We start from the raw sequence: 27,700 nt of genomic DNA on the forward strand, positions 1-27,700 counted from the left end.
AATACATTATTTTATTTTAAAATAATATATATGTATATAGTATACTACGTAAAAGACAAAAATTCAAATACTAAGAAATACACATGATGAAATTTCTGTCCTCCTAACTATGGAAACTATCCTCCTACCAGAAGTAACCATGTTTGTTAGTTGCTAATATGATCTCTCTGAAATGTTATACGTAATGTATGTATATGTATGTGTGCATGTGTATGTATATATCTACATCAGTATAGATATATCCATCCTATGGGTATATGTGTACAAATGTGCAAGTGAAAATATAAATTTGTGAATACTAAAAAAAATTTCCAAATAGGGCAAATTCTCCTTAAGCATATGATTATCATTTCATACATGAATATTGCTTCAAATATATTTCATTGTAATTGCATATGTATATAAGTAAAATGCAAAAAGATATATATGTATCTACAAAAAGTTTAGCAATTGTTTTTGATCAGAGAATTAAAACCCCCTCCTTCACCACAAATAGCATTTTTGGAGGTTTTCTGAGATATCCTTTTTCTCTTATAAGTAGATGTTCTGGTTTGCTAATGCTGCTGTTATGCAAAAAAAACAGAAATGGATTGACTTTTATAAAGGGGATTTATTAGGTTACAGATTTACAGTTTTAAGGCCATGAAAGTGTCCAAACTAAGGCATCAACAAGATACCTTCACTGTAGAAAGGCCAATGGTGTCTGTAACACCTCTGTCAGCTGGGAAGGCACATGGCTGGCATCTGCTAGTCTTTTGTGCCCAGGTTGTGTTTCAAAATGGCTTTCTCCAAAATGTGTCTTTGCTTTGCTCCTGTCTCAGCTCCTATGCATCCTTGCTTCTTTCTTCCAGGGTGTTTCTCTCTAAGCATCTGGGGGTTCTCTCTTAGCTTCTTCAGGGCAAACTCTGAGTTTTATCTCTTAGCTTAGCATCTCCAAACATCCTTCTGTCTTTATCTTCAGGGGTCTCCAAGCATCAGCATCTGTGTCAGCTCTTAGATTCTCTTACATAGTCCGGTGAACTAATCAAGACCCACCCAGAATGGGCAGGTTCCACATCTCCATAGAAATAACCCAATCAAAGTTTCCACCGTCATCAACAGACTAATAAATCCTCCTCAAAAGACTGCATTAAAGAACATGGCTTTTGTGGGAGACAATAGATTCAAACCAGCTCAGTAGAGAAAATAGTTATGTACATCAATGCCATAGACTTTTCAATGAAAATAATTTCAAAAATCAAGGAAAAAACTGCATGTCAATATTCCTTGTGTTCTTGTGGTATTTGCCATCCTTAATTGAATTTAATCTTTAGGAATGCTCATTTTTGGATTTGTTTCATCTCTGTGTGATTTTACACCTACTTTTAAGAGAGCTTCCAAGAAATAATGATTTTCTGTCATGGACTACAGGAAAAGACCTTTTTAAGATAGAGAGTGTCAGTAAATCAGAGACAAAATTTGTTGTTATTGGTATTAGAAAACTGGCATGAGATTACTACGAATTTTCCTAGAGATTTATAAAAATAAAATAGACTAGTGAAGTATTTTTTATTCATCCATTCAATAATTTTTGAGGCCTTAAGTGGTTTATTATAAAAAAAAGAAAAAGTTGTATTCCATTATGTAAGTTTTTCTTTTCCAGATTGAAGTCCCTAAGACTTCAAACTAAGGCTTCTAAAAATTAAAAAAAAAAAAAAAAAAAAAGAAACAAAACAAAATAAAGCAAAATCAGCCCTGGGCAGTTGCGTATGTGTGGATATCCTACAAGCTATTTACAGCTTGATCATTAGAAACTCTAATGATCTCTGCTTTGGCTGTTAGAAGTTTGGAACAAGTTATATTTTTGTGCTTGCAGCAACTTCACTGAAAAAAATTGCTGCTTTATGTTGGTCCACTTAACAGGGCTTAGGCTTTTAGAACTTTAACTGGTTCTCTTTTTTAAAAGCATCTACCATTTAATTAGAAACTTGTCTTAAAACCTTCACATGACATTTATGCTGGATTTCTAACCCCCATAAATCACAAGGAAAAATGTATCTGAAAAGCCTTCATATCCTATCTCACAGCTGACAAGCACTGAGCAAAAATAGAGAGAAGACACCAATGATGATCATTCCCTTAAAGATAAACCTTAAGTGTCTTCATACATGCTCTTTCTTCTACCTGAAAAGATCTTGCTCTCTCTTTGCCTAGCTAATGCTTATCATAAATGCATTTGTTTAAAATTTGATTCGTCAGGAAAGTAAGATTACGTTACACCTTTATCCGATCTGCCTGATTCTGTCCCACCTTAGGAAAGTTGAAGGTGTTATAATTACCTATAAGGCCCTACTGGATAGACCCAGAAGCCCTCACTAGCTTTCTGAGGTCACATACCTCACTATTTCCCTCTCTCATGCCACACCACCCACCCTGGCCTCCTTGCGCTCCTCAAACATACCAGGCGTGCTCTTATCTCAGGGGGCTGCCAATTGCTGCTATGTCACCCAACATGCTCTGCTCCAATCACCATGATGCTTGCTCGCATACCTCATTCTGGTCTTTGCTTATTTGCCTTTTCCTCAATTTTGCCTTCCCTGACCATTCTATTTAAAATTGAATCCCCTAACCACACATTAAAGTCCATTACTGTTTTATTTTCCTCCGTAGCCCTCATCATCTCCTGACATACCATACTATATATTTCACTTATTTATTTTTTACTCTGCCTTATACTGTAAACTTCAAGAAGGCAAGGATTTTTGTCTGTTTCATTACTGTTTTATTCTCCATACTTGGAATAATGTTCAGCATACAATAGGTGCTCAATGAGTATTTTTGAGTAAGCAAATAATTGAATGAATTACTTACATCAGGACTTTTAACCAGGGATCTATTGACCTTCTCTGCACCCATGGTTTAGTTTTAGGGGTTCAATGGTTCTCTTGAAATTGTCTACAAAATATGCATGTCTGCCTGTGTAATTCTAGGAAGTATGTGCCTTGCTTTAATAATAAGAGAGTACAAATAAAATGTACATTTTAAAGCTTAATACATATTAGGTGCCCAAAATTATAGTTAATATTCTCACTATATGGAATGGTAAGTATCTGCTAATGTGTTTGCTTCTTATACTAGACTATAAACTTTAAGCATTTTGAACTCATAGTATCTAACAGTCTTTGAACTCATGTTATCTCATATTTGAAATCATCTTTGATCTCACATTATCAAGAATAAAGAACGTCGTTCTTACTTAATAAATATTTAATGAACTGAACAATTATGTTAAAGAAGTCCATAAAGAATAAAGTAGAACTTCTATTTGAAATTGGTGGAGAGAACATAATATTCATTTCCTCTCTTTCCCAAGACCCAATTAAAACAAGTTTATGGAACATGAGTATAAGCCAACAACCAAAAAGAGAACAGGCTATGGCCATCATTGAACATGTAATTTTAGTAAATTTTTGGAAGGTAGAGAGTGAATTGAGGAGCAGTCACTGCTGAAGTGATGTTCAGAAATTGTGAGCCTCTAATCTCTAAAAGGGCAAAAGAATGCCTGACTTACCCAAGACTTCAAAAAGGTAGTTGTGGTACAGGAAGCAGTAAGAAGGGAGACTGAAATCTGAAGACTAATAAAAATCTGTAGCTGAATAGTCAATCCTATTACTCTTACACAAATGCAAGCACTCTCCATTCCCACCCGTCACCTTTCTTAGACAGTAACTCCAGGATGTACTCTCAAAAAATGAAAACTAAATTAAAAAAAAAAAAGGTAAGCAATCCAGGAATTATGGTTAAAATCCAGGAAGTCAAGATGTGATGATGGAGCAGCAGCCCTAAAAAGCTGTAATTCTAGCTCAGGGACCTGGAGTCTCTGAGAAGCAGGGCTAGAGAGCAAAAATGTGACTTGATAGTTTATACATTTGGAAGGTAAATTAAGCCTGCAATAAAGGCAAATAATTCAAGACAATGAAAAGGTGACTAGAATTTCCAAGGAAAAGACAAACAAGTATTAAAAACATAAAAATACCCTGGTCCAAATCTGAAGCAAATCAAAGCATGATAATGATTAAAAGTAGTTGATTAAGGATAAGAAAATTTAATCTTCAGACCTTGATACCAGGTTATTCTTCTTGACAATGGGTTTTGATATTAGAACTAAAGAAAATAGAAATAATTTTAACACACTTTCAGCCGACTTCTATCATAGGAATGTTACTTCAGATTAATGGTTTTCCAATCAAGGGTTTGGGTATACAATTGAAAATATTAAGCTTTTGCAATGTAAAATGTATTTTAAAGAAGATAGAACTGCGAAGGTAACAATAAATGTGGATATGGTTAGGAGAACTTCTAATATATAGGCAAAATAGGATGTATGACTCAAAATCACCTAGTTAAATAGTAAAATCACTGGAAGGTGAAGAGATTGTGTTCTGAGTGAGTTAAATCTTATCTTTCTTAATGGGATGTCAATATAGTGTTTAAAGTTAATACAACAAAAAATAAATGCTTAAGCAAATTATTTAGCATTTTGGAGATATAATCCAGAAGAATTAATTTCAGAAACAGGCCAAAGAGTTTACCTCTGGAGAGTGAGATTAGGTAAAAATGATGGGGTGAGACAAGAGGACACATGGCTGAAGAGTCCTGGATTTCAGCAGAAGGTCTTCTTATTAACATTATTCGATTTATTAATATGTGTAAGTAATAGATAGAACATATAAATTATTTTTAAGGTGAAAATGGCTAGGTTCTAGGCTCAGATAGTTGCATCTAGAAACTGGGGCATAGGGGAGAGAAGTTCTACAATGTAAATATTCTCTTCTTGGTTAAAAGAGATTTAAAACTGAGTAGGGATCAACACATTTAACATGTGACATTTTTATGTTGAGTTTATTCCTGAAAAAAAAATCAGTATTCTAAAGGGGATAGCTAAGGATGAATTGAGAAGAAAAGAGGTCAATAGCAATCCATTTGTTTCAATTGTTGAAGAAAAGCAGAAAACAACTTTGTGGATACTGTCCAGGACAGAGCTGAAAAAAGAATCTTGATGTCTCTTTTATTTAAGATATACAAAATAATTTAGGGTAATTAAACTTATCCATAGGCACTAGCCAGCACAAAACCTTTAAAACAGAAGACTCTACAAGAATATACACATTCACTTTCTGGGAATAAATTAATGTAAGTTTAACAGTTGCCAATTAGCAATTAATATTTAAACAAACTGAAAAGAACTATATTTTCTTTTAATCTAGTACCTAAGAGTACTTTAATTGTTATACCTCCTTTAGAAATTTAACTACATAATTTACGGACCTTTTTAAGACTCAAAAAACAAATCACTTCTGTTTAGATACATATAATAGAATATTCTGCATGGATATATTTTCTTTCTGGGCCATCTGCCTATAAAACAGGAATTCAACTATAAGGTTGGGCTCAAAATAGCACCACTCACTGCCTCTGAGATTTTTCATTCACCTCTAAACCATTATGTCTAAAATTAAATGCATCCTCCTTCCACAGCTCCCTCCTCTAATTTCACCACCAGGTTTGTTCACATTGCCTTCCCTTGAGTCCTCCTAAACAAATCCCTTCTTCTCCCACCTTTATCTCCAATTTCTAACCCTCTGTCATCTCCATTCTGTCACTTTCTCTTCTGCAACTGTTTTCCCAGTTTAGTTCTCATCCTTTGGCATCTGAAAAATTGCAGCCACTTGTAACTGGTCTCTTTCACCCAAGCTGTGCCCTTCTCAATTCCATGCTCACAATGCTGCCCAAATAATCTATTATAAGATAACTATGTTCATGCCAATTCACTGTTCAAAATGACTTCTTACCACTTTTGGGATGAAATTGAAGCAATTAGCATCAGTCATAAAGTTCTCCATGTTCTTATCTCTGTCATCTTTTCTACCTCTAATACTTTCTGTCTCATCTTCCCATTGAAATGTGAAGTCCAGTCATTACCACCACCTTGCCCCCATGATTGACATTCACCAATATAATGTGGCAGAAATGACTCTGATTAAGGTCTGTGATATAATTGGTTACATAAATTAAACATCACAGCATTTCTATGAAGTAAGTTTACTAGTCCTGGTCTATAGATGAAGAATATGAGAATCACAGTTTACAGAGATAACTGTTTTCAAACCTAATGTCATGCCTAAAAAGATCTGTGTCTGCTTTCACCCCTTTTGGACCACTCATCTTGGAATTCCAGCTGTGAGGAAGCCCAAGCAGCCACATGGAGATGCCCACCTGGAGCAGAACCAAGACCCCTGACCCACAGCCCCAGATTAGCTCACAGCCAATGGCTAACTCCAACTGCCAGCCATGTGAGTGATGCCTTTTGAAACAAAGACAAGCCATCCCTGTGGAAGCCTGTCCAAATTGAAAAATCATGAAAAAAATAAATGATTGCTGTTATTTTAAGCAACTAATTTATCAGGTGGTTTGTTATTACAATATTTATAGAAATTCAAAATGCACATTTAACAAGCTATATATAAAACTTACAGTTTCTTGAGTTCCAAAGCCACAGAGTTCATGCTTCTGTTGTTTTACTTCTGCTCTCAACACTTTCTGAAAGACCTTCCTTCTCTAACTTACCAAATTATTTTAAAGACAACCTAAAGCAGAATTTCTCTAAGTTGCATTTTTGACAGTCATCTCACCCTTTCCCCAGTTGCAAGGCTGGGCTTTTTACCTTCCTTTTGTGCTGCCATAGTCTCTATTATTAGAATGAAGCTTTCTGAGGACATGTGGTATGTATTTTGATGGTATTTGAGGCTAGGAGAAGTCCAAAATCTAAGCATCAACAGGGTGATGCTTTCACCCCAAAGCTTTAACATTCTGGTGCCGGCTGCCAGTGATCCTTGGGATTCTTTAGGTTGCATCTTTGCTTCCTATAGGTATGTCCTCTTTTTCTTTCAGTTCCCACTGATGTGGTTACCAACTCCTGTCTGTGACAACTCGTCTTTCTCCAGATTTCTTCTGTTTATGAAGGACTCCAGTAATCCATATTAAGGCCCAGCCTCATTCATTTGGCCTCAAATAAACTAACATGTTAAGTAAACTAACACCTTCAGGAGATCCTGTTTACAATGGGTTTACACTCACAGGAATGCAGATCAATATTAAAAGCATGTCTAAATTGGGTACATAATTCAATCCACCACAGGTATCAAGTAAATATCGGAGGAACTAAACTTTCTTATTTTGTTAGCTACTTGAATTGTACACAATAATCTTTGCAGTAAAAGAAGGGGGGATGTCATGAAGAAGGAAATCTAAATGTAATGCGCATATTGACATATATTTAATCCTTATAATATCTTTTTGAAGAACATATTACTTGTCCACACATTTTAGAGATGGAGGAATTGAGATTCACAAAATGTGCAGAGATAACTAGGGTTCAATCTCTAGCTTTAGTAACTTCAAACTCCTTACCCTTACTACTATATCATGTGTCTTACATGGCCAACCATACAATCTTGTCAAATGTCAGAGTAACTCAGTACATTATGTAAAATTGGACATAGAGAGTTGGTTGCTTTCCCAAAATTAACCCGCAAAATATTGCCAATGCCCAATGTTCCATAGGGTAGTGCTACAAAAAAAAACGTGGTCTGGAAAATCATCAGCATTACCTGGAAGCTTGTTAGAAATGCAAAGTCATGGTCCTCACCCTGGAATCACAAAATCAAATCTCTGGGGTTGGGGCCCAGCAAACCATACAGGTGATTTTGATTCATTTTCAATTTGAGAAGCACAGAGTTTGAAAAGTAAGAGAGACATTTTACCAACCATTTGGTATGATTTCCTCTTTTCACAGTGAAGAAACTGTGGATAAGTGTGGTCAGTCTTCTGAAATTCTTATCATTAATAAGCTCCTGACGAAAACTAAAATCAAGGTATCCTGGTTCCCAGTTAAATGTTTACCTTGCATCTTGTGAGATATTTCACTTGTAACACATGTCAACATTTGACATAAAAGTTTTGCTTCAGACAAAAGAATTGAAAATTTATATACATATACAAGCATATCTAAATACAATGAAATGACAATTGGTCTTGGAAGGACATGTGCAGAGAATTGAATGTCAGCAAGAATCCAAATCCAGCTGGAGTCTAGCAACAAGTGAGGTTCACAGGAAGAAACATGTTAAGGATACGTTGAACCAGCATGAATTGATGAAGAATGATTATAGAATGCTGAGATGTTATCATAGAGTAAAGAATAAACTGGAGCACCAAAATCAGAAATATGAATATGTCTCTGCAAACATCTGCTTTAAACCAACCCAAGATTATTCTTCACATTTGCCCAGGGTAAAATATTCTGCTGGTCACACTTCATCAAACTTAGATGACAATTCTGAAACATGAAAATTCGAAGAAAATTTATGCCTGTGTGTGTGTTCAGATGTACAGAAATATCCAGAAAACAAAACTTCCTAAGTATATGGAACAGATATAAATGCACATTTATAGAGATACATGGCATTTCTCTATTCCCCAAGCCATAAGTTTTTTTTTTCATTGTTTTTTTGTTTTTTTTTTTTGTTTTTTTTTACTTCAGAAACTGAGAAAAAATTGTGAATTATGGTCTCCTCTTGGAGATTCATATCTATACTTTAGCATATGAGTTATCCTTACGGTGTCTGCTGGGGAACTCACAGACACATGCTCAGAGACTATCTCCCAGCCCTCACCTACCCTCTGCCTCCTATTGTATTGTGCAACCATGTTTCAGTCCATTTCCATCCCACAGACCAGGGGAGATGTTAGGTCTAATGAAGAGGCCTGACCAGATCTCAAACCCAGAACCCAGAAACCAGGGACTAGCAGCCTGAGATGCTCATCAGGGCAGGAGTTCTCAGTGGAAGCACCCATCACCCCTCCCTGCTTCTGGGTGGAGAACTACTTCACACTCACACAGCACAGGGTCTGTCCCTTCTGAGGCCAAGTGGGGCATGTGGAGCTGCCATCCACTGACCTTGACCCGAGCAGTTTGTCCTCCCCAGGAGGTGGGCCACGTGAAATTTCTTTCCCTGCTCTTTTGGACCCTTTCTGCTCTCTCAGTAATAAAGCAGTCATTTGCTGAAAGTTTCTATGGTGCCTGAGCCTATGTTCCCATGACACACTGTGTAGCAACTCCCATCGTATATCCTATAGTAAATAAAACCTTTCATAAGCCAGCATTACCAATTCTTTTTGAACAGGGGGTATTTGTTATTTTCAACAAGTCTATAGTTTGCCACTGGAGGCAGCCACCCATCTTCTTACTCTCTTATTACCTCAGTGTCACGGCTGCCCATTCTGCCTTTGGCAGAGAAGCGGGACTATATATGCCGAATAGCACCAATAATCCCATGAGAAAAAAATCACAGACTGGAGAGATTTTATATAAAAATCTTAGTTTTTCTTCTCTTGAAAAATAAGATCTGGAAAAACTATGCTTACCTAAAAGGCAATAGTTAACTCTAGACTATCAGTGGCCACCATTTTGCAGAGCCAAGGGCACTTCTGTTTGCCACAGCCTCCATCACCGTCTATTTCACTCATTTATTTCACCTACCCACCCCTGTAACTTTTTGAATTTTTTCTCCTTGCTGTGGCCCTTAGAGGGCAAAGAGTTGTCACTTCAGACGACAAGAAATTGCCAATTATTTAGGTGGAGATTTGCCATTAATTACTTCATAATATATTGAATTTTACTTTTGCCTAAATTACTTGATGATGATAACAAGAAATCAGAATCCAAATATTCATATTATTTTACTCCTGCATACCCACTCCCTTTTTCTTATTTTAGATTGAAAATACATAAAGAACCTATTGATAATTTGTGGTACAAAATATACATGTATAATAAAATACTTTGTCCCTATGATCTAATAAATGATATAAAAATTATTTCATCTCTGTCCTTTGAAAATAAATCTTTCATTTATAAATATTACATGCAATGCTATTCCAATCATCTCCCTGTACATGTGGGAATCAGATTGCCATTTACTTTATTCTATTTAAACATCTATGAAGAATGTGATTAAAATGATAAATATGCTGAACTTCTTGTTTTAAATGCTATTTAATACAATACTTACGTTTTATGGCTTGAAGAGTAGTTCTTTGGCAGTAAAATAATTGTTTTTTAAAAAGAAATAAAGTATGGGAGAAATACATATTATTCAGCTTTTCTATCCTTTGGTTTCTAAGAGCAGTCTTTCTTCTTCCTTCTGGGCATGAAAAGAAGATAAGCCACTCTGACTTTCTCCTTCTGCTCATTATTTTTCTTCTGGCTATGACTGTTCCTGAAGGGAATAGAGAGTGTCAGAAAGCTTAGAAAGCAGCTTATCTGTTCTGTGGGCCCAGTTTTCCAGTCTCAGCTTACTCAATAAGGAGCCGTGCAATAGCTTTCACCCTCCCCAAATACTGTTAGGGTCCTTTTGAACAAAGGTGGACACAGTAGCAGGGGGCATTTTTAAAAACTTTTTTATGTTGAGATCATTTTGAATTTGAAGAAGAACTGCAAAAATTGGTACAGAGCATTTCTACATACATTTCAATCAATTTCCCTTTAAGTAATTCCATAGCCACAGATTATTTATCAAAACTAAGAAAACAACACTGATACAGTGGTATAAACTGAAATGTAGACCTGATGTAAATGCCAGCAGTTTTTCTACTGTTGTCATTTTTCTGTTCCAGGATTCAATTCAGGATCCCACACTGCATTTTGTCATCATGTCTCCTTAGTGTTTTCCAATCCATGAGAGTATCAGTTTTTCCTTTTCTTTCTTTATCTTGACACTTTTGAAAAATACTGGGGAGTTATTTTGCAGAGTCCCCTCAGTTTGGGTTTGACTAGTGTTTTCTTTTGATTAGATTGACGTTATTCATTGTTAGGAGATCTATCTCAGAGGTTATATGCCTTTGTCAATGCATCATATCTGGGGGTATACGTGTTCATATGTCTTATTACTGGTGGTATTAATTTTAGTCACTTTTTTCTGTAAAGTCCAGCTAGTAAATATTTTAGACTTGTGGGCTTAGTGGTCTTTGCCACAGCTATTCAACTCTGCAGTTATTATATAAAAGCAGCCACAGACAACATGTATAGGAATGAGTGTGGCTGTGTTCTTATAAAACTTTTGTATGGACACTGAAGTTTGAATTTCATACAATATTCACATGTTATGAAATATTACCCTGTTTTTATTTATTTCAACTATTTAAAATGTATAAACCATCCTTAGTTCACTGTACAAAAACAGATAGTGGGTTGGATTTGACCTTCAGGCTATTCTTTGACAATCCCTGGTCTAAATAATAAATCTATCCACTTTCAAAACACCTGATACACAAATGTGGAAGAAAACCAGAATAAAAACAGCAAAAAATTTTTTTCAGGAAAAGAGATGCCTCAAACACTGACCACAGGCCCCCCAAATGTGATGTTTCACAGCCTCCAAAACAGGAATAATGAATCTCACAGGTATCCATTTGATTGCCTTCCTTAGCAGATTGTTTCTATTGGAAGGTTTTGCCTTATATAGTCTATCAGGACTACCTTCTAAGAGTGGGGTTGGAGAAGTTTTGTTTTGGTTTTGGTTTGTTTTCTGCTGTGATCTACTCATTTTTTCAACAAATCTACAACAAATATATATCGCTATCTAGATGCTCTTTTGTGCCAGGAACAAATATATATCTCTATATAGCTGCTCTTATGTGCCAGAAACTTGGGCAATAAGATTGAACAGAACAGACAAAAATCTCTGTCTTCATGAAATATTATTGGGGATTGAATCATGTCCCCACAAAAGGCATATTCAGGTCCCAACAGCTGGTCTTGTGGATGTGAATCCATTTGTAAACAGGACACTTACAGATGTTATTAGTTAAGGTGTAACCAAACCAGATGCAGGTCATCCTTAATCGAATATTTCCAAAGTACTTATTAGCAAAGGAAATTGGATGCAGAAAGAGGAACCATGGGGAGCAGCAGCCAGAAGCTGGAAGGCAACAGAACCTTCCAGAAGGAGAAAAGAGACGCTGCCATGTGCACTGCCATGTGATGGGAAAGCCAAGGGCCCAGGATTGTGGGCACCTAGCTCTAGAACGCCACAATTTCTGGGGAGAAAGCATCATCTACTGGGAGTTTGATTTTGGACTTCACCTAGTGTCAAAACTGTGAGCCAAAGAATTCCCATTTTTTAAGCCTACCCATTGTATGATATTTGTTTTAGCAACTGGAAAACACATTCACAATCTCATGAGTCTAATGGGGGAGAAGTAGAGAGACATAAAAACAATATAAAATCAAATTGCATATCTGTGAAGATGTTAGATGCTATGGAAAAAAAATAGAACAAGGCAAGAGAGACCAGGAGAAATAGATGAAGAACTTTTCCATTTTAAATCAAGTGAGCAGAATAGATCTCACTGAGAAAGTGTCATGGGAAAAAGGATTTAAAGAAGGTGAGGGAATTAAGATTAGGAAAAAAGGGGGGTGGTGCTAAGAGTTACCAACAGAGATAAAAGCCAGAGATAAGTCCCAAAAGCAGTGTGTCTGATCAGAGTGAGATAGGGCAAAGAGTAGCAGGAACTTAAGGGGATAAAGTGGACTTGTATTGCCTTAGCAGTTCATTTCCTTTAGGTCAGGTGAGTGGTCTGTGGGATCTATTTGCATAGACAAGCAAGTACAGCATTTTATACAGTCTATAAATTTATGGCAATAAAACATCCGTAAAATTTTGTTGTTTAATAATTTCTTTTGAAGGAGTTGCATTGCTTGGTAACCAAAATACAGGAATCTTGTGGCAACTTGCCATTTAAGCTCAAATCCATTATTTTGGATCTGTTTCTTACTAACAGGCCAGGGAACTCAGCCTTTCTGTCTCTAGATATATTCTCGTTTGCCTTCTGGCAAGTACTCACAGCAATGGTGCTGGGTTACAGGGCCTAGAAGCTCCCTCCCTCTCCTCTCATTTTCTGGAATGTTTTTCCTGGTAATTGTAATCTCATGCTTTATCACATATATCTGAAAGCAGGCAAAAAAGGATTTCCTTTTGAAAAATAAGCTTATATTGTGTGTTCTTAACTATTTTATGGCAGGCCACGTCAAGAGGACAAAGTTTCATCAAAGCTGATCTCCCTACCAAAATATAAGCTCCTTGTGATGGGAGAGATTTTTGTCTTTTTATTTCACTGATGTTTCCCAAACACCTAGAACAGAGTTGTCCACATATTAGACACTTGATATATGTGGGTTGGTTGGGTACTTTGGAAATACTAGATTAAGATATATCTTCCTTTCAGCTGTCTTGAATTTCTAGTTCCTATAGGCACCTACTGTGTGCCTTAGAGACAATAGACAATAGAAAAAAGGGATTCTGTTAATGAATAACAGAAGCTGATGTACGCCTACCCAGTGTGAAGAAATCCTTACTTGGATCCACTGTAATTACACTCAGCCAGCCACATATTTTGGGATATGTTATAGTTCAAATCCTCTAATTTCATGTATTTTGTGTGGCATTAAAAATAACCAAACAATGCAACAACGTAAATTAGCTTAAGAAATAGTGAATATATAATAATAATTCTAAGCTATCTAATGAAAACCATGGACAGGATCTGAGCTAAACATCAAGAAAAAAGTGGGATCATGACTTGAATAATGTCAAGACTGCCTCTCCATCTTGCCTTCTATTTCCTCTGTGCATCTTCCATCTTATCTTCCTCTTTCTGTGGACCCTACTCCTCCTTTTCTTGGCCCACAGAAGTATTCGTGGTCAACAACAATTCCAGAATCCTTTACCTTACAGATTCAGCCATGTGAGAATTTCTTCTGTTGCTCTAAGCTCATGAAGGGCATCTTTATTTATATAATCAAAGTACAATTTTCAAAAAGTTTAAAGTGTAACTCTCATAGAAATATGATTCAAAAATATATCTACCTTCTTAATGAGAAAACCAACAGGATGTAAAATTGGTTTTAAAGGTTGAGAGAAACCAGTGTGTTTCTATTCACAGAAAGAATGCTTGAATAAGATTGTTAAATCACCTACAAAGCTCATTGATACCTTATTGCACAATTTAAAAAAAAAGTCTTTGGGGTGAAATGTTTAACATGTTTATTTATTTATCTATCTATCTATCTATACATCTCAAAATTCACTTGCATTGCTATCTGAAGGAAGCATTGGCTTCACTATCAGTTCTATGCAAATCAACACCTAACTTACACTCTAATAAATACCAAATAAAATTTTAAAAATGAAAAATATATATATATATCCCTAAAAAGTTAGAGAATCTTTGGATAGTCTTATTAGACAATGCTCTAGTATGACATAGAAAGAATAAACGGTTATCCTTTACCCATTTACAATTAAGGATATTTGCAAACAAAACCATGAAGATTGTTTACGTACATTGTCAATGTGAAATGAGAAACACACATAGAAAATGCTAAATACAGTGGTGGACCCAGAATAAACTCACAATAAAGAGTATCATTTTATTAATATTATTTTACAAATATACAATCTCCAAATCTCTCCTACTCCAGAGGTATTTGACTTGCCTCAACCAATATTAGATGACACAGTAGACATTACTGATATTTACCAGTATGCAGATTTCTTTTAATTCTGATTACACAGAGGACTAATTTTCCCATCCACTGAATTTAGGTATGGCCAGCCCACACATCTGATTCTGGAAATTGTATGTGTCAATTCTGGGACTAAGCATTTATTTGAAAGTGGTGAACTCCCCAGCTGTCTCTGTCTTTCCCTCCCATGGCAATCTATGCTGCAACATGTTGAGATGGAAATATCAGCCTTGAGTGATCATTGATTGATGAGCAGAATCCCAGGTAGCATGAGAGAGAGACATAAAAAACCTATTTTGTGCTAAAATTTAGGTTGATTTGTTACTGAAGCATAGACAACTACTCTGATGTATAAAATGTCTTATGACACTTTGTCCCAAAATGCCATTTACCACAAAATTATTCTATGAATAAAAATTCTTATGGTTAAATAAGTGTGGTAAGCCCCACATAAGAGCTCCATTAGATTCACAAATTATGTCATCATATTAAAAGCTCTAAAATGTTCTATAATACAGAAACATGATTAGCTTTGTTTAATACAATAATTTCTAAATTTATTTGAGAAGACAATCTATTGAAATACATTTATTGACATTTTACAGAAAAGTAATTAATGAATCACAAGTTTGGAAACTTTTATCTCAGGTGGAACAAGGTGTTCCTGTTGAAAATGAATACTTAAAAGGCAGTGTGCATAGAAATGGTATAGAATTAAAGTAGTCCAATGAGAAATTTATTATTAATATGTTCTGAAATGTGCATATTAATATAGTCTTTTTTTTTACTTTGAAAGCAAAAACAAAATAACAGTAATAACAACAAAAAACAATTATCACTGGGTTGCTTATGAAATTTTAGCATTGCACTTAAATTGAAAACAATAATCAGTATTGCTATATCTAAATTCATCTTGAAGAAGAATTACAAACTATGATTGATCTTACTGTTTCTATGAAATTTAATTATTTCTTGGTTTTGAAATAACCTTTACAAGAAAGTAACAAGAGTGAATTTTTATGGGCCTCAAGACTGAGGAAAGAAAGCAGAAAATCAAATATAGTATGTTCTCCATATGTTATTACAGTGACAGATACCTGGTTGTTTCCTTCCTTCCTTCCCTTTTTCTTTCTTCTTTTTATAATTCCAAATACATACAAATGAAGCTTACTGCCATGATTATATATGGAATCATAATGACCAACTAGATTTCTGCCAGTGATCCTGAAAAAATGGATACAGCCCTGTTGTAATAATTAAGAGGATCTCCTGCTTTGATGTGAAAACACTGTGAATTTGGCAAATATCACTGAGTAAAAGTTACTATAAAAAAAGTTTTTTTCCTTAGGCATCAGTACTCTGAATATCAGTTGTGTTTTAAAAGATTCTCTATGAAGGAAAAGTAATAATTCTAAAATATTATACATATTCCATTATACTCTGTGTTGTGATATACAAGGAAGTAGAAGAGAATTTATTTTACAGTGTTGTCAAATCTTACGGATTATTCTGAAATTCTGAGAGATATTTTCATGTGTGTGATCTGACATGTCTTTAAGCACCCTTACAAACATCACTATAAATAAGATAAACTTTACATTTTCAAGTGTTTTTAGAGTAAGCATACATTTCTATGAGAAGCTGTTACAAGTGAGAGTGAAGCAATTTATAATCAATATAGACAGAATATTATTTGTGTTCATGAGATGTTACTTGGGGCTATTTAATATATATTAAATTTCTTTTAAGCAGTAGAGTCTTGTCTTTTTCCCTTTTCTCCTTTCCTTTCTCTCTCCCTCCTTCCCTTCCTTCCTTCTTTCCTTCCTTCTTTCCTTCCTTCCTTTCTTCCCCACATCCTTCCTTCCTTCCTTCTTTCTTTCCTTTTTAAAATTTGGAATGTGTCTATTTAAGCTACTCATCTCCACAGAATTAAAACTAAATGCAAATTTTAAAATGAGAATAAACATAAAGTAGCTTCATAGATTATTCGTCGTCTTAGACAATTTGAAATTAATTGATATGGTTTATATTATTTTGAATCATTGCTATTCTATAGAAGCATCCCAAATTTACTGAAAGCTTTAATTAAAATATGGGCACGATTCATATCTTTGAGGAGCTCATAATTAGGCTACATAAAGCTATGAGGAATGAAATAACAGTGCAGAGTAGTGGAGGAAAAAAAATGTCCAGAGGGATGCAGAAAGTCAGATAGTGCAACTGCCAAGGGGCCCAGATGTACTATAAGCCTGAATCTATACACTTGACATTCAGCGTAAAGCTAAATTCCACTTTAATGAGGCCATTTTATCATCAGTTTCTGCCTTTCCTCATCTGAGCAGCTAGCAAGTAATAACAGTATGTTAATAATCTACTGTCAAAGACAACTTTGAAATAAGGAGTCCTAAAAAATTTACATTATTCATATACCATTACATTTATTTAACAGAATGCATTTTATCACTTTTGCTTTTTACTGTGACTGTGTTTTTAAGATAGTTAGTGCTTTAGTGTCCTTTGGAAAAGATAAACACATCCAAGAATAACAAAAAATACTAAAAGAAGTGAATAAGATAAGGGAAATTAATCCATGTAATCTCAGATTTCAGAGCTAGATGGGAATTTAGAGATTATTTAAATCAATGCCCATAATTTTGAAGATGAGAAAAGTAAAGCCCAGGGAGGTTAAATTCATGTGCATAGCCAGGATAGATGCAGGTTATCTAATGAGAATGGAAGACAAGACAGGAGTCAGAGAGCCCAACACAGTCTTACAGATGAAGAAGATACACACACGCACACATACTGCAAAGCCCCTCTCGGATGTTCTTTGTTCTCATTGATCTTTAATGCTTACAAAAAGCAAATGTCATTGATTCAGCAAATATGTTTTAAGCATGTACAATGAGCTAGGTACTGTTAAGTGTTAGCAAGTGCAGTGCCTGCTGAAGTATTTGTCTTCTGAAACAAACAAAATCAGGGTGACCATGTGTGCCAGTTTGAATGTATTATGTCCCCCAGAAAAAGCCATATTCTTTGATGCAATCTTGTGGGGCAGACAGAATAGTGGGGATTAAGTTGGAACGTTTGGATTAGGTTGTTTGCATGGAGATGCACCCCACCCAACTGTAGATGATAACTGATGGGGTATTTCCATGGAGGCATGGCCCCACCCATTGAGGGTGGGCCTTGATCAGTGGAGCCATATAAACGTGCTAACTCAAAGAGAAGGAACTCAGTGCAGCTGTGAGTGACGTTTTGAAGAGGAGCAAGCTTGCTAGAGAGGAATGTCCTGGGAGAAATCCATTTTGAAACCAGAACTTTGGAGCAGACGCCAGCCACGTGCCTTCCCAGCTAACAGAGGTTTTCCGGATGCCATTGGCCATCCTCCAGTGAAGGTACCCAATTACTGATGTGTTACCTTGGACACTTTATGGCCTTAAGACTGTAACTGTGTAGCCAAATAAACCCCCTTTTTATAAAAGCCAATCCATCTCTGGTGTTTTGCATTCTGCAGCATTAGCAAACTAGAACACCATGCAATGAAATAAAGGTTATGTTAAATCAGATTTTACCTAAACCATGAGATTGTGACATCTGATTCTCACTAGTTTAATTTTGAAAACATAAACTGTTTCCCAAAATAATATTTTCAGGAATTTTCAGTTGTTGATATAATGCATAAATAACACACCATGCAAAAATTTCCTGTAGGAAAAGGTAAATTAATTTATGATTGCCACAGGGTGGGAATCAGAGAAATTAAGAAAGAGGTATTAGTCTCCTGAAGGTTGAGTCAATCAGTTCAAATAGAAGGCATAGAGAATACAAATGCCATCCTAGTTGTCACAGTGGCCAACAGCATTCGTTCTGAGGAAGTAGAGAGTAGCATGGGTAGAGGGAGATCAATTTTCCACATCAGAAATTTTTCCAAGTTATAGGTTGGAAGGTCTTTCTGGTTTATTTAGAGGAACATCAGAATATGGAAGCAGAAAAGTAGTAGACTGCGGAAAAAATATATGAAGAAGTCTGGGTTTCTAGGTAAACTCTGATACAGGACCAGGTTCCAAATCCATTCTGGAATTTGGCATGGATCTGGGAATCAGTATTTAGGCAGAAAACAATTCCTGGGACATAGTGGACACTTCATAAATTTGTTGAATTAATGAATGTTTTCATCATTCACCATTGAAACAGAGCAAGTAACACATCTCATTCGATTTTTCATTCAGTTCATGTTGCTTTGGTGTCTACAATATTCAAAGTATTATGATAGATTCTATTGTTAATACAAAGCACAAAGGACACTGTCCTGTACTTAAAGAGTATAGAGTTTATTCAGGGAGCCATGGAATATATATAACTACCTAATTATGAGGAGACACAATAAACACAACCAATTGATATGTATAAAATCAAGGGAGGGAGAAGTAATTTGTGGTCAGGTGAAAGAATAAAAACTAAAATTTGACTTTGAGCAAGACAGCAATTGAGATAGAAGGAACAGGCATGCATTGGCATCTATGGGAAGCAGTATATAGCTATGATTGTGTTAGAACCTAAGGTACAGAGACAGTGATTAGAGTAATGAGAAAAATGTTTGGGAAGTGACAAGAGAGTCCAAATCCTGAAGGACCTTGGATGCTATTCTAAATTTTTGCTGTTATGGTATGAAGGATCTGATTGGCTGTGATCAGTAGAGTCAGAATCCAAGTGGCTTTAAAATACTCAATCTGGCAGTAGTCTCAGGGATAAATCAAAAAGGAAGAAACTGGAGGCATATAAGCAAATTTGACAGCTACTGCTCTGGTCCACATTAATAATTTCCTTCATTATTTCCCATGTATTTCAATGTAAAACAATGTAATTTTGTATAAAACAATACCCTGGATCATATAAATTGGACATTATATAGTGAACTGTCAAAAGTCAAATATTTAGTGTTTTAGGAAAGTCGGAAGTCATAATAGAAAATCAATGCAACTTTAATTATCCTACTTTATAGCAAAACTCCTAATTACTATGACTAAATACTTTGAAAGTTCTTTAAGGAACATAATAATAAAGCTTTTAATACAAAAAAAAAAAGCAAAGCGTCCATTTTATAACAAGAGAGGTCTCCATCAAATGATAGGAGAAATTCACAGTTGACTGCCTTTTCTATAGTGCATCTTTAGCTTCTGCTTCTTGCTTGAATTGGGGGCCAATAACAATAGCAAGTAGAAATGGTAAAGGTCAAATCACTGTGGAGGTTAGCTACTAAATCATTATAGAGAATAAATGATAGAAAACGCAAGAGAAATATTCTCCAACAAGAGAAAATTTTAAATAAAAACCATTTGAAGCTGTCCTACAAAAAAAAATCATATTACTATTCTCATAATGTTGTAATCAATTCTTGATTATCTACAGTAATTGGGAAAGTAGTGGCACATTATTCTCAAATTCATTTGTGTGTGATGACTGACTCAAGGACACTTGATAATATTCCTGGTCTGTTGAGATTGTCAGAGGGCTAGGAGCCTGTCTAATACCAGTTCTTTGGACTCTTGGAGTGCCCTTGAGAAAACTGTGAAAATAAGTGAATAAAACAGAAGAAGGAATATTCTATTTTATTTCATTAATTAAGCAGAGCAGGATGGGCATGGCAATAACAACTAAAATATAATTTTCACAGGGCTGTCCTGGGATATACTACATAGGCCAAGTTGAGGATTAATTTCTGTCATGGAAGCAGATGCTCTTATAAAAGCTTACAGAAAATAAAATAATATAAAAACTACTTCAACCTACTGCATGATGATGAAGGATGGTGAAACTATGTGCACTACAAAGCTGACCTCAGAGACCCACAAACTGCCTTTATAGTTGTTCAAATCAGTTTGATTTTTAGGAAATAACTCAAAAAGGCAGTCTCCCCCCCACCCCCCTTTCTCTCATTAAGTGTATGTATGTGTATGATTCGTAGATCGATTTGCAAATCTGATGAAAGATATATTCCCTAATTTCATTTAAAAATTATCTCAAATTAATTTAATAATTTGCATAAAGTTTCAGGAACTTCACGTATGCCCTAAACCCTCTCCAATTAAACAGTGAGGTGTTTATTCCAGGCATAGGCTTTCAGTATCAGCCAGTGATAGTTAATGGGTCCTTGTAGTATGTACAGCAAAATGGTTTTTCTAACCTTGTCTCTCTTCCATTGTGGATGAGTGAGAAATGAAAATATTCATAGTGATATAATTATTAGAATAGCACAAATGTCAACAACTAAAGGTTTGATTGAAGTATCTTAATTCAACATGACTTTTATTTAAAGTAAGTGAAATGAATCAAAATGTTTGTAAGCAATGAATAAATAGGAAAGCTACAATAATTTTAAAGATTATAAACATAGTAAGAAAATTCTATTAGCATAAGAAGTTTTTCAAATTGAAGCTGCTCTAACAGAAGCCATACTTTGATGTAGGCCTGCTTAGAAAAGCCAGTACTACATTCTCTGAGTCTAGGTACTTTATCAGTTTTAGGCATCATTTTTAATCTATGTCTGACATTGTGGTACACATGGCAATTTTTAAATTATTTTAGGAAGAGGATCAGACAGACCTAAAGACTGTCTGAAAATCAGGGGAGTAGAAAATGTGGATATTTGACTTTTAAGTTAAAAGTCCTGGTGAATGACATTGTCAACATGGCAACATAAACAATGACAGGAAACTTCTCTCCAGAGATTCAACAACAACAACAAAAAAATAAAAATAAAAATAAAATAATAATAAAAAGAGAATTATGAATGGTTTGAAACTCTGGAGAAGGATATAGACTGGAGAAGGACCCTGCAAATGCCAAATTGAAGAAAGAGAAGAAATATCAGGTAGGAATCTTCCATCTCAGACCAGCCGGTCCTCTCCCCTCCCACTCACTCAGGCTTAGTGTGGGAAAGGCACAAAAATAGCAGACAGGACCCCTCCCACCAGGGACACAGATGACAAAATCTCCCACAGCAGTGAGACATACTCCCACCACTTGGTGATCCAGGGTACAGGGGAGGTCATTTCAAGGCCCAGGTCAGTGAGGGAAAGAGAGACTGAGAAAACATAAACAGAGACTGTTTCCAGCCCTAGGTCTGAAAATCCTCCCCCAACCCTTGAGCAGCAAATTGAGGCATGGGAATGCCCCAGTTTCAGCTCACTGTGTAGATGCAGTCTGTGCTCAGAGGCAAAGCAGCTTCTGAGGTCAAGTTAATGAACAGCTCCATCTGTTGGACAGTGTGGAAGGTTCAAGGGAATAAAAACACTTAATATGCTGCAGACCCTTTCTTAGGACCACAGGAGCTGATCTATATGCTCTGCACAGAAACCTGGCCCTATTTTGGCTGAGAAATACAAATGACCCAATTGTTAAAGCAGGGCTCTAAAACAAATCCAGGTCTTGTTGGTTGATAAAAAGCAGAGCACCACTGGAAACCAGAAGATTTGTTTTAGCACATACAGGGAACTTACTGGGGTGCCCAGTGCCTGTATCCTATCCCTGTGGCAGCTCACTGTGGGAACATGATTTTTTGGAGAGGAAGACTGGGGGCAGAGCCAATTTGACAAGTGGCCAGTGAGGAAACAAAGAACAGATACAGACCAAAGACAACCAAAAAAGAGAAAACAACCTCCAGAATAAACTGATCAAGAAAATAAGATGCCTAGACAGCAAAAAAATCATGAGTCACACCAGGAAACATGAAAATATGGCCCAGTCAAAGGAATAAACTAATACAGTCATACCATTACTTGACCACTTTGAAAGTTGTTGAATTTGGTACTTAATGCATTTTGACATGAAAATTTTGTCCCAGTGCTCATTGTTTGGTACTCAGTGAGCAAGCTAGAATTTGTAGATGTTGGTTGCCTCATTGCCTCATGACTTGCTACCCTTTCCAGCCAAAACAAAGGGTCACACATGAATCACATGATAGCTCTTGCCCTGTGCACAATCCCTTGTGGTCTTGTCTTAGCTTCTGTGGTAATTTTATGTATTTTTGTGCTTTTTTTTTTTCTCATAATGGTTCCTAAGAAAATGAGCAATGATAGCACTGAGCAGAAAAGAAAATTATTCTGCACCACCATTGAGCAAAAAAAAAAAAAAAGAAAAGAAATAGGCAAATATGAGAGCAGTAACTGCATTACTGATCTTGCTAGGGAATAGGGTATGCCTAGAAAAACAGTCTCCACCATCATTAAGAATAAAGTAATAAAAAGGCTGATGTTACAAAAGAAGTTAAAGCAGTAACAAAGCAGTGTTCCGAAACACTCAAGGAAATTGAAAAGCTGTTATTAATTTGGGTAATTGAGAAGCAGTTAGCAGGTGACAGTGTATCGGAAGCCATGATATGTGAAAAAGCAAAAGTATTGCATGCTGCCCTTTGAGAAACAAACCAGGACCAAGTGATGAGAGTGTTGAAGTTTTTAAGGCCAGCCACAGCTGGTTTGATAATTGTAAAAAAGGATGGGCATTCATAGTGTTATGAAGCATGGTGAGGCAGCAAGTGCTAATAAAAAGGCTGCTGATGAATTTATCAGTGAATTTCAAGACTACATAGAGGCTGAGGGTTTTATTCCCCAAGTTTTTAACCTGATGAGTTCAGACATTTTTTGGAAAAAAATGCTGAGTAGAATCTACATCACAAAAGTGGAGAAGGCATTACCAGGCCACAAACCAATGAAGGACAGGCTCACTATTGTTGTGTGTGAATGCTAGTGGAGACTGAAAACTTACTACTAGTCTATCATAATGAACACCCATGAGTTTTGAAGAAGCATAATGTCATAAAAAGCAAGCTCCACGTTATGTAGAGGGCAAACAGCAAAGCTTGGGTCATGTATGGAAATATGAAATATTTGGTCCCTCAGTGAAAAAATATTTCCTGGAGAAAGATTTGCCACTGAATGCTCTCCTATTTTTGAGCAATGCACCTGCCCACCCTCCAGGCTTGGAGGATGACTTACTGGAGGAGTTCTGCTTCATCGCTGTAAGGTTCCTGCCCCCAACACTACTCATCTCACCCAACCCAGGGACCAGCAGGTCATTTCAAACTTCAAAAAGTTGTACCCACAGGTGCTTTTCCAGAAGTGCTTTGAGATCACCTCTGACACCCACTTGACCCTAACAGAATTCTGGAAGGAGTGTTTCAATATCCTGCATTGTCTTTACTGATAAGGTCTGGAACAAAGTCTCTTACAGGACAGTGAATTTGGCATGGAAGAATTTGGCCAGAAGCAGTGACTCAGAAAGACTTCGAAAGGTTTGAGGTTGACCCTAAGCCTGCAGGTACAGAGGGTAGAGTTGTGCAGGATACTGGATCTTTGGGCCAATCCATGGGTCTGGAGGCCAATTCTGCTGATGTTCAGGAGTTAGTGGAGGAATATCATGAAGAGCTCAGCCCTGAGGAGCTGCAGGAACTACAGAAGGAGCAGCAACAAGAGGTGGCTGAAAAGATTTCTTCAGGTGAAGAGGAGATAAGGGAGGATGTCCCCAGTTCCTTGATAAAAGAAATGTGTGGGAAATGGGCAGAAGTTCAAAACTTTGTGGAGAAGTACCTTCTGGACAAAGATCTGAGAAGTGGAAATGGGAATCTATTGAAAGACCAAACAATTTCACATTTTTGAGGAAATCTGGAAAGAAGACTGAAGTGGTCTTCATTGGATAAGTTTTTAGTGAAGGTGACAGAGTGTGGTGCAAGCTGATAAAAGGCAGAAAAGAGAAAGAATCCCTGAAGTTCAAGTGTCCAGTGATCTATTGGAGGGGGACTCTACTTCCAAGCAACACTCCATGTAACCTCTCCTACCTCACCACTCTCCTCCCATCATCCTATTAGGTCATGGATTCTTCTCAGTATAGGTAAAGTGAAATTTTTATTTTATTTAATCTGTGTTTATTAATTTTTAGGTTTATTTCTCACATAAAGGAATGATATACAACCATATCTTTTTACATATTGCCTTAAAAGTGTGCATTGTCTTTGGTTTGGGAATGCATCAAATTTATTTACATTATTCTTTATGGGAAAAATTTGGTACTCATTATTTTTTGTATGTGTCATGCCTCCTGGAACCAATTAATGATGAGTACCAAGGTACCACTGTACCTCAACTGATATTCAGGAGCTGAACAACTAAAGATGTTCAAACAAATATACTAAATCAATTCAAGAATCAAATAAATGAGTTGAGAGAAGATACAGCAAAGAGATGAAAGATATAAAGAAGACATTGGGTGAACAAAGGAAGAACTTGTAAGTTTGAAAAAAGTCTTCTAGCATCCCTGGTGTTGTAACCACTGACTTGCATGTGTAGGCAGGCAGAGTGGCAGAAAGACAAAATCCCCAAAGCACTTGGAAGATACCTGAAGGATAAAATTCCCACCATGAGAATGGCAAAAGCAACTTCTTGTAGGCCTTGCAGGACCTGCCTCCCCCATCAGTCGTAGTTGAGACCCTTCATGGAACCTGAAGACCAAGGAGCTTGTCCCTCCACCTGAGGACACTGTTGTTTCCCCTGACCCACATAGACAGATGTGTGCAGTATCTAGTGCCTTCCCCAATCATAGTTTGCTTGGCCTTTTAAAATCTTTTTCTTTATCCTTGCCATACCCAATTACATATCCACTTTAATGTGAATTACAAAAATAGGTATATTCTATTTATAATCATGATATAAAGTTTGTTTTACAAATACATAAAATTAGGGACAATATAAAGAAAAAATTAAGTAAATAAAAGCACAGGTTGTATGGTTATATGTTAAAATGTAGTTATATCTGAGGGTATGAAATTTGGGGAAGTGATACAACAATTTTCCAACTGAGGTAAATTTTCTGGTCTATCCCATCAACCAAATAACTCCTCTGTGGTGGTTTGAAGTTGTATATAGTCCCAAAAACCATGTTCTTAAATTTATTCCATTCCTATGGATGTAAACTCACTGTAAACTTTTTGATGAGGTTACTTCAGTTAAGGTCTAACCCATCTCAATCAGAATGAGTCTTAGTTCTTTTACTGGAGTCCCTTAAAAATTGAATGAATACAGAGAGAGAGAGGAAAAAATGCCATGGAAGCAAGAAGCTGAAAGCAATTAAACCTGGAAGAGAAGGGAGAGATCAGCAGATGTCACCATGCACCTTGCCAAGTGGCAGAGGAGCCAAGGATCACCAGCAGCCAGTCTTTGGGAAGAAAGCATTGCCTAATGCCTTGATTTGGACATTCTTATGGCCTCAAACTATAAGCTAATAAATTCGTGTTATTTAAAGCTAACCCATTTCATAATATCTACTTTGAGCAGCCTAAGAAATTAAAAGAGATTTTGGTACAAGGAGAATTGGGTGCTGGTATTGCAAATACCAAAAATGTGGAAATGGCTTTGGAGTTGGGTAATGGCTACAGGCTGGAGGAATTGTGAGCTGTTTGATAAAAAAAGGCCCAGATTGCTTTGAGGAGACTGTTCGTAGAGATATGGACACTAGACACTTCTGATGAGGTCTTAGACAGAAATGATGAATTGAGCATTAGAAACTGGAAGAAAGATGACTCTTGTAAAGTGGCAGAGAACTCAGCAAAATTGAGTTCTGATGTCATATGGAAGGCAGAATTTGACAGTGACAAACCTGGATATTTAGATGAGGAAATTTTCAAGCTCATTGTGGACTGTGCAGCCTGGCTTCTTCTTAGAGATTATAGTAAAATGCAAGAAGAAAGGGATAAGCTGAGAACTAAACTGAGCACAAGGAGACCAGAAATTGATGGTTTGGAAAATTCTATGCTTCCTGAACACAAGTCTCCAGAGAATAGTGCCCCATGTGAGAGGATAACTGAACCTGGTTCCAGTCAGTCATTTCAGTGCAAGTCAGGTTTGGAAATGCAGTTATCCAGAAGAAAATGTGGAAATTTCTTTTGTGTGATGGTTTGGACCCCTGTGTATTACATGCAAAACTAAAAGTGTTTTATGTGAGATCTGTATGAAGGGAATTGTTCCAGTTTGCTAATGCTGCCATTAAGCAAAATACCAGAAAAGGATTGGCTTTTATAAAGGAGGTTTATTTGGTTACACAGTTACAGTCTTAAGGCCATAAAGTGTCCAAGGTAATGCATCAATAGAGTACCCTTCTGTGAAGGATGGTCAGTGGCATCTGAAAAACCTCTGTTAGCTGGGAAGGCATGTGGCTGGTGTCTGCTCCAAGTTCTGGTTTCAAAATGTCTTTCTCCCAGGATGTTCCTCTCTAGGCTACAGCTCCTCCTCAAAATGTCACTTTCAGTTGCTCTTGGGGTGTTTGTCCTCTCTTAGCTTCTCTGGAGCAGAAATCTGCTTTCAACAGCCATCTTCAACTGTCTCTCATCTGCAGCTCCTCTCTCAGTTCATGTGCCTTCTTCAAAGTGTCCTTCTTGGCTGTAGCAAGTTCATTCCTTCTGTCTGAACTTTTATAGGGCTCCAGTGAACTAATCAAGGCCCACACTGAATGGGTGGGGCAATGCCTCCATGGAAATTATCCAGAGTTATCACCTACAGTTTCCATGGAAACATTCAATCAAGGAATTACAATATAATCAACACTAATATGTCTCCCCACACAAGACTGTATCAAAGATAATGGCATTTTGGAGGACATAATACATTCAAACTGGCACAGGAACCATTACCAGCCTGAACTAAAAGGGACAGAAAAAGGAGAGATTGAAGGAAAAGTCATTTTAAAGGCAGAATCATAGAAGCTGAGTTCTGAAAGCAAGACATCTTCTCGGGCCAAGAGAGTGTGCCCATCCATTATATGGAAATGGTGAGTCTGCCCTGGAGCTTGGAGAGGGTGGGCCTTCCTCCTCATTGATCAGGAAGAATGCAGCCACTTCAGTCTTCAGAGAGGGTAGAGCATATTTCTGGGGGAATATGGAAAGTCTGGCCATCACCCCAGTGTTCTCAGAGGTTGAAGACTTCACCCCACTATTCAGGCAGAGCATGTTCACTGCACAAGCACTTGGAAAGGGTGGAGCTGATACTTCATCAGACCCAGAGGACAAAACATCATTCCATAGATGAC

The 27,700-nt window shown here is 36.6% G+C and overlaps 1 pseudogene; it reads left to right on the forward strand.

Annotated features, from left to right (window-relative positions):
* LOC119540560 overlaps window positions 1–27,700 on the forward strand; it is a 46,868-nt pseudogene that overhangs the window by 16,757 nt on the left and 2,411 nt on the right.

This window comes from Choloepus didactylus, chromosome 7 (assembly GCF_015220235.1).
Source record: "Choloepus didactylus isolate mChoDid1 chromosome 7, mChoDid1.pri, whole genome shotgun sequence".
Lineage (NCBI taxonomy): Eukaryota > Metazoa > Chordata > Mammalia > Pilosa > Megalonychidae > Choloepus > Choloepus didactylus.